This window comes from Grammomys surdaster, unplaced genomic scaffold, assembly GCF_004785775.1.
Source record: "Grammomys surdaster isolate TR1022 unplaced genomic scaffold, NIH_TR_1.0 123888, whole genome shotgun sequence".
Lineage (NCBI taxonomy): Eukaryota > Metazoa > Chordata > Mammalia > Rodentia > Muridae > Grammomys > Grammomys surdaster.
The window spans coordinates 118,576-128,022 of NW_021619025.1; the positions used below are offsets into that span (position 1 = coordinate 118,576).

Sequence of the window (9,447 nt, forward strand, 5' to 3'; positions counted from 1 at the left end):
TATGAATACTCCTCAAACTATTCCACTAAACAAAAAAATCATGGTCACAATTATTCAATGAGGTTACAATCACCCTAGTACTTAAATCACACAAAGACTCAACAAAGAAAGAGAATTTCAGACCAATTTCTTTTATGAACATGGTTGAAAAATAATACTCAATAAAATACTCAAGAACACATTAAAAACATCATCCACCATGATCAACTAGGCTTCATCCTAGCAATGAAGGGATAGTTTAACATTCAATAACACATGAATGTAATCCACCATGTAAACAAACTGGAAAAAAATGTAATATTCTTATTAGATGCTGAAAAATCCTGTCATAAAATCCAACACCATTTCAGGTTAAAAGATTTGAAAAGGTCAGCTATACGTACCAATAATAATAATGTAAAGAAGAAAGTGTATTGAATTTTAGAGGAAGTAGAGGGCATGAGAATTGTGGTGGGGATGATGCAAATACAGTATTTATATTTGAAAATTTCAAAAGTTAAAATTTAAATAAAATCTTGCATGGAGTTAAGGAGACGGTCTTGGCAGTTGATGAATCCTGGGGAGGAAGACTCATTTTCTTTGATGGTGTGAAACTAGTAGAAAGGTTGTCTGAATCTCAACAATGATACCCAACACATGGACATATCATTAGTATCAGTTGGATTCATTGGGTTGGAAAATAGGTAGATATGAGAATGCATTGCCTCAGTGGGAGTATCTTGCTCCTAAGCCTTACCACATGAATTTCATATCGGAGACAGTGGAAGGATAGAACTCAATGCCAAGCAATGTTCTTTTCTCTAGAGGTACACCATGGATGTGTGCAGCACCTTGACACATGAAAATAATGAAAAGTATCTGGACATCTTAAGGAGCTATAAAAGAAGAAATAAAACTCAAGTCAAAATAAGTCAAATGGAATAAGTGATAAAGACCAGAGAAGGCATATGTGAAGCAACAATTTAAACACAACAACAGTGAACAACATAGGACTGCTAAGTAAAAAGGAGAAATTATGCTGAAAAAAATCTCCATGCAGACTAACTTAGAAAATGAGATTTAAGACTCAAAGATACAACATCATTGTTGAAAAAGACTTAAAGGCTGATGCCACTGAAATGCAAAGGATTATTGATTTTTGAGCATACAGATGCTAAAAAGTTGATAGCCTAGTACAAATTGTCAGTCCTGGAGAGATACACATCACCACTAGCCATAATATATTCATGAAGATGTAATTAAGTGGTGAGGTTGTGAAGAGATGTGATTCAGGAATAAAGAGCACACACTCCTCTTGTGGAGGATTGTTGTTGGTTCCAGCATCTATACCAGCTCACATCCACTTGCAACTCCAGTTCCAGAAGGAACCAATGCTTGTGGCTTCCACCAGGATCTGAAATACACAGACACTGACATTAGACATCACACAGATGCACATGAGCAGACACAGTCACAAACACAAGGACATGCACAAGCATACACACAAACACACAAACACAAAAACACAGGCACACAGAATGACACATGAAATGAAACCATTCAAAAAGCAATGATACTGAATCTACCAGAAGAAGTTACAATCCAACAAAAATTCCATCTACACAATGCAGCTTAAGACATGACTACATTAAAAGTATTTGTACAAATATGTGGCAACTTCCATACCGATAGGTTCTAGATATTGACTGACAAAAATACAAATTCATAATAAGGGTCTGGGGGTGGATCTAGTGTGGTCTCCATCATACAGATTGTACAAAACTCAGGTTGTGATGCCCAGTTACAAGCCCAGTGTCACATAGATCACCCTAGATTAACTCTGGAATACAAAACAAAAAGTCATGAATATGAAAAAATTTTTGTAGTTTAAAAATGGGGTTCCCAAGAGGAAGAGATGAGGAATAGCGGATAGGAAAAAAAGTATAACATGAATGAATATCTATGAATAAACTTCTCAAAAACTAAATGTATTAATTTATAATATTAACGTGATATTGACTCAAATTTTCAACTATAGTAAGACTCCCTATTTTTTTTCCCTTCCATTACTTGGTCTCTCTTACCTTTCTTCCCTTCTTTTGTTCCTTCTTTTTATCCTTCATTGAATTTTCTTTTCTTTCTTCCATTATTCATTTTTGAATGTATATTTCATTGCTGTTTCTTATATCCTGTACAATGAAATATGGCTTTGCAATATAAAAAGTGCCGAATACCCAAGATGTATCTCACAGAACTGAAAAAGGTCAACAATCTGAAGAGCCCAAGTTAGGATGTCTCAGTCCCACTTGTGATGGAAAAGAAAGCAACCACAAGGGTGGAGGAAGGGATCTGGGAGGGAAAGGGGATTGGGGGCAGGCAGAGAGGGGAGCATGATCTGATATTGGGTCGGGGAAAAGGACTTAAATCCCTGAAGGCCAGCAGGAAGAATGGGAACATGGAACCTTGGGAGGTAGGAGGTTGAGGGGACTCTCCAGAAAGTACCAGAGACCCAGGAGGTGAGAGACTCTCAGGACTCAAAGAGAGGGACCTTAGATGAAATGTCCTACATTGATGAGGGAGAACTTGTAGACCTCACCTCCATCAGAAAGACAGGGCATCAAGTGAGGGATGGGGTTGCCATTCAACAACCAAAATTCTTACCTATAATTGTTCCTGTCTGAAAGAATCCCATTCCTTTCAGGGATGGAAATGGAGAGGAGGCTGAGGAAAAGAAGGTTTAGTGATAGGCCCAAAGTGGGATCCAGCTCAAGGAGATGCCCCAAGATCTGATACTATTACTAAGGCTATAGAGCACTCACAAAAAAGGGACCTATCATGACTGCCCTCCGAAAGACGCAACAAGCAGCTGAAAGAATCAGATGCAGACATTTGCACCCAAACAACGAACAGAATCTGCTGACCCCTGTGGTTGAATTGAAGAAGCTGAGGAGGAGGGCGACCTTGTAGGAGGACCAGCAGTCTCAATTCACCTGAACTCCAGAGATCTCTCAGATACTGGGACACCAACCAAACAGCATACACCAGGTGATATGAGGCCTCCAAACATATACTGCAGAGGACTGCCAGGTCTGGGTTTAGTCAGAGAAGATGCACCTAACCCTCAAGAGACTGGAGGCCCCAGGGAGCTTAGAGGTCTGGTGGGGTGGGGGTGGAGGGAGAGGAAATCCTCTTGGAGACAGGTATGGGATGAGAACAGTCAGAGAGTGAACTGGGAGGGGAATAAAATCTGGAGTTTAAAATAAATAAAAAAGAGAGAGAGAAAAAATAAAAATTTAAAAAGACAGAAGAATCCTCAAATAATTAAAAAAAAAGAAAAATAAAAGAAATTCTAAGAGCAAGAAGGGTCTGGGCAGATATCTTACAGATTCTAAAAGAGCACAGATGTCAGCCCAGACTACTACAGCCAGGAAAACTTTCAGTCGCCAGATGGGGAGTGGGAAAGAGATATTCCACAACAAGACCAAATTTCAAAAAATGACTGACCCAAGTTGAGAAACATCCCATGGGAGCAAACCAACCACTGATACTATTAATGGTACTCTGCTCTGTTTTTACACAGGAACCTAGAATTACTGCTGCCTGAGAATCTTCATCCAGAAGCTGATGGAAACAGATGCAGAGATACACAACCAAACACTAGTTAGAGCTCATAGAGACTTGGAGAAGAGTCAGTGAAAGGATTGAGTGAGCTGGAGGTGTCATGGGCACCAAAAGAAAACCTGCAGAATCAATTAACCTGGTCCCATTGGTACCCACAGAGACTAAACCACCAACTAAATGATGTGGGCTGGTATCTGAATGTAATATAAAAAATGTGCCTAGATAGTCCTCGGGGATTGCTCAGTGGTTAAAGCTCTTATCCTGCAATTGTAAGGATCTGGGTTCAAATTCCTATTATCCACATTGATGCTGGTTGGTTGTCTTTTTGCAATCCCAGCACTTGGAAGTCCCTTGGGAAAGATGGTTAACGAGACTACCTTAATAGGTAGGTTCTTGTTTCTACTGCTACGAATAGGGAAGAAAAGCCAGAAAGGTTGGCCTGATCAGTGGCCAAATGCGAAAAACAGTCTCCTGAAGAGCATGACTCAAAGGGGTGACATGCATATGCCAGCAGATCCAAGTACAGGAAACCACAAGGCTTTCTGACATTCTCACCTTCATCAACACCAGTTGCATTGCCCTCCATGCACTACAGAGGTATGTCATACTGACAGCTGAGTCAAGTAAGAGGCTTTATGAGACCTTTTCCCCAAAGTTTTTGTCTATTTTTCTCAGTGTGTACATTAGTCTCAAATGCTTTCTTTCTCTCTTTACCAACTTGTTGGAAGTCTATAGACCAGTTACAATATTTTTCCTCTGAGAACAAGAGCAAGTGTATGTGTGTGTGTGTGTGTGTGTGTGTGTGTGTGTGTGTGTGTGTGTGAGAGAGAGAGAGAGAGAGAGAGAGAGAGAGAGAGAGGCAGAGGCAGAGGCAGAGGCAGAGGCAGAGGCAGAGGCAGAGGCAGAGGCAGAGGCAGAGGCAGAGGCAGAGGCAGAGGCAGAGAATATTGAGAGTCGATTTAAAAACCAAACTTGTAAGTCTTTTGTGAATAGGATAGGTCTGGGGTGCAGATTAAAGCACAGAAAACTAATTTCATAAAATAGAATATAGATTTTCCTTAATCTTCATGAAGATATGGATATTCAACACAGGTGGTGTTCCAAACATACACAAGAAGAAATGAACCCATACACATCAAACTCAAGTGACAATTGTCAAGAGTAGATGACACATAACAAATGCTAATGTTGTGAGTCTCTCCCTGCACTCATTCCCCACCTTCATTAGACCTACTTATCTAGAAGCATACAGGATAATTTTTCTCCGTGTACCCAGTAGAATCCTCTAGGCCATGCCCAGCTGCCCTGAGCAGCCTGTTGTCACTCCTTCAACCTCCATTGTTCAGTCATCTCTCTACACAACTTCATAGGACCTGTTGATATATGTAAGATTTTTCTCCTTGTGCTCATTCCACTCCCACTGAGTCCTCTGGGGAATGTCCAGCTGCCTAGAGTAGTGTACCATCCTCCTGAGCACCATTGTTCCACAATTTCTGCCTGCCTTTCCACTGGAATCCCCTACCCTATTTCCTCAAGGAAACACCCAAAAACTGGGAGATTTGCATTGCTTGATGAGTTCTATTGTCTAGCCCAAGGATACCCACCAGAGGCCTGACCCACCAGAAAATCAAGGTTATGTCACTTTCAAATACCTTGAGCATCAGAAACATCCAAGGATAGCGTAAGACCTCAATCAACAAAAGCTATGGCAATATGAAACCTTCAGAGAATGACTATCCTACTTCAGCAAGCCCTGGATACTCTAACACACCTGACTATGACCTTAAACCTCATATTCTGAAGATGATTGAGGCCTTTATGTGAAATTAATAAGGAAATTAATAAGTTCCTTAAGAAAATACAGGAAAACACAGTCAAACAGATAGAGGCTTTTAAAGGGGAAACAAATCCCTTAAAGAAATACAGGAAAATATAAATAAATAGGTGAAGGAAATAAAAAAGCTGATCAAAAATTGAAAATAAAAATAAAAACAATACCTAAATCACATACTGAGGGAATTCCAGGGATGGAAAACCTAGAGAAGAGAACAGGAATAACAGACACAACCATCACTAACAGAATACAAGATATGGAAGACAGAATCTCAGGCACAGAATATAGGATAGAAGAAAATGATTCAACAGACAAAGAAAATGTTAAACCTAAAAATTTCCTGACATAAAAGATCCAGGATATGTGTCATACCATGAAAAGACCTTACCTAAGACTAATAGGAATAGAAGTTTAAGAGTCCCAGGTCCAAGACCAAAAAATTCTTCAACAAACTCATAGGAGAGAATGTTCCCAACCTAAAGAAGGAGAGGCCTATAAATATACATGAAGCTTACAGAACACCAATTAGACTTGAAAAGGAAATACTTCTGCCACATGATAATTAAAACACTAAACCTACAGAACAAATAGATGAAAAGCAGTAAGGAAAAAGAGTCAGCTAACATATAAGAGCAGTTCTATCAGAATTACACCCGACTTCTCAACATAGACTGTAAAAGATAGAAGGCCCCGGACAGATAGATGTCTTGCAGACTCTAAAAAGCCACAGAGGCCATCCTATTCTACTATACCCAGAAAAACTCTCAATCACCATAGGTGGAAAAAATAAGATATTTTAAAACAAAACCAAATTTAAACACTATAAATCTATCTATAAATCCAACCTTACAGAAAATATTAGAAGGAAACTCTAAACCAAGGAGGATATCTATGCTGATGAAAACACAGAAAGTGAGTAATTCCATATCAGTAAAACAAAACAAGAAGAACACACATGAACACACACACACACACACACACACCCTCTACCACTACAACACCCACCAACAGCACCAGCATCACCAGCATCAAAATAACAGAAAGTAATAATCACTGGTCATTAAGATCTCTCAATATCAATTGACTCAATTCTCCAGTAAAAACTCATAGACCAAAAGAATGGTTCCAAACAGGATCCATCAATCTGCATCATACAATAAGCACACCTCAGCAATAAACATTACCTCAGAGTAGAGGGATAGATCCAAGCAAATGGATCAAGAAGAAAGCTAAGAGTATCCATTCTAACATCTAATAAAATTACCTTTATAACAAAATTAATCAAAAGAAACAGAATGACACTTCAGAATCATCAAAGAATAATCTATGAAAATGATGTCTCAATTATGAGGATCTATGCCCCAAATGTAAAGGCTTCCACACTTGTAAAAGAAACATTGATAAGGTTTAAATCGTACATGGAATACCACACATTAATAGTGACCAACTTTATTACTACACACTCACCAATTGACAGGTCATCGAGGACAGAAACTTAGCAGATAATAATAAAACTAAACCAATATTATGAATCAAATGGACCTAACAGATATCTACACGCACCCAAACACAAGAATACAACTCTTTTCAGCACTTCAGAGAACCATCTAAAAGTTATATACTCAGTCACAAAGCAAGCCTTTGCATATACAAGAAGATTGATATAATGCCTTCTTTATTCAACAGGAGACCTACACACCGCCGTCTGTGCCATCACCATGTCTCTAGTGATCCCTGAGAAGTTCCAGCACATTTTGTAAGGACTCAACACCAACATTGATGGGCGGCAGAAAATAGCCTTCACCATCACTGCCATTAAGTGCCTGGGGCAGAGATTTGCTCAAGTGGTGTTGAGGAAACCAGACATTGACCTCACAAAAAGGGCTGGAAAACTAACGGAGGATGAGGTGGAGAGTGTGATCACCATCATGCAAAACCTACAACAGTACAAGATTCTAGACTGGTTCTTGAACAGACAGAAGGATGTGAAGGATGTGAAGTACAGCCAGGTTCTTGCCGACAGTCTAGACAGCAAGCTGCATGAGAACCTGGAGCAGCTGAAGAAAATTTGAGCCCATAGAGGACTGTGTCACTTTGGGGGCCTTCGTGTCTGTGGTCAGCACACCAAGACCACTGGCCAGAGGGGCCGTACTGTGGGTATATCCAAGAAGAAATGAGTCTCTGGGCCTTTGCTGTTAATAAATAGTTTACATACTTTAAAAGAAAGAAAGAAAGAATGCCTTCTATTTTATCAGTCCAACATGGATTAAAAGTGGACTTCAACAATGACAAAAACATCAGAAATCCTAAACACTCTCATGGAACTGAACAATTCTCTCCTCAATTATCTTGGGGTCAGGGAATAGATAAGGAAAGAAACTAAAATCTTTCTAGAATTAAATGAAAATGAAGGTACAACATGTCCAAAATTATGGGGACAAATGAAAACTGTTCTAAGAGAAAAGTCCTAAAGAAATCAGTAAGTCTTTACACCAGCAATTTGAAGACACATCAGAAAACTCTAGAAAACAAAAGAAGCAAACACATCCAAATATGGCAGGAAATAATCAAATACAGGACTGAAATCAATAATTTAGAAACAAAGAAATAAATTCAAAGAATCATTAAGACAAAGAGCTTGTTATTTGAGAAAAGCAACAACATAAACAAGCACTTAGCCAAACAAATATAAACACAATCAAAAATGAAAAAAGAGACATAACAGACAATGAGGACATTCATAGAACCATTAAGTCATACTTCTAAAGCCAGTATTTCACAAAATTGGAAAATCTAAGCGAAATATATGATTTTCTAGACAGGTACCACTTACCTACATCAAGATAGGCAAAATACTTAACTATTTCCATAACCCTTGAAGGAAATAGAAGTAATCATTAAATACTCTCCAATGAAAGAAAGCCCAGGATCAGATGGTTTTAGTGTAGAATTCTGTGAGAATTTTAAAGAAGATCTAATACCAATATTCTTTGAAATAGTCTACAAAATAGAAGCAGAAGGAACACTACCAAACTCATTCTATCAGGTCCCAGTCACCCTGATGCATAAAACACCTAAAGACTCAACAAAGAAATTAAATTTCAGAATAATTACCCTAATCAACATTGATGCAAGAATAATCAATCTAACACACACACATGGAATCATTTCAAAGCACATCAAAAAGCATCAAGGGGTCTTCCTCCCAAGGATGCAGGAATGGTTCAATATACAGAAATCCATCTATGTAATCCACCATATAATCAAACTGAAATAACAAAATCACATGATCATCTCATTAGATGCTGAAGAAGCCTTTGACAAAATTCAACACCCTGCCATTGTTAAATATCTTGGAGAGATTAGGGGTACAAAGTGCACGCCTAAACATAATAAAAGCAATATGGCATAAACAAGTAGTAAAGATAAAATTAAAAAGAAAGAAATTAAAGACAGGGCTTCCTTTTCTCTCTCTCTAGCTACTCAACAATAGTACTTGAAGTTCTAGCAGAAGTAATAAGACAACTAAAGGAAATGAAGGGGATACAAATTGGAAAGACAGAAATAAAACTATTGCTATTTGTAGATGATATGGCAGTATACATAAGGGAACCCAAAAATTCTACTGGAGAACTCAAATGGCTATAAACACTTTCAGAAAAGTAGCTGGATAGAAAATTATGTCTAAAATGTCATTTGCCTTTAAACAAACAATAAAGGGTATAATAAAGAAATCAGAGAAACTACAAATTTCACTGTAACCACAAATAACAAAATATTTGGTGTAATTCTAACCAAGCAAGTGAAAGATCTCTGTGACACTAACTTTAAGTCTCTGAAGAAAGGAATTGAAAAAGATGTCACAAGATGGAAAGATCTTCCATGCTCATGGATCAGTAAAATCAACACAGGTAAAATGACCAATGTGTTAAAATCAATGTACAGATTGAAAGCAATTCCCATCAAAATTCCAAAACATCTTTATAGATCTTGACAGAGCAGTTCTCAAAATC

General features: G+C 38.2%; 1 pseudogene; it reads left to right on the forward strand.

The window, feature by feature from the left end:
• Positions 1–7,152: 7,152 nt before the first annotated feature.
• LOC114636407 lies at positions 7,153–7,611 on the forward strand (annotated as a pseudogene).
• The last annotated feature ends 1,836 nt before the right edge of the window (positions 7,612–9,447 follow it).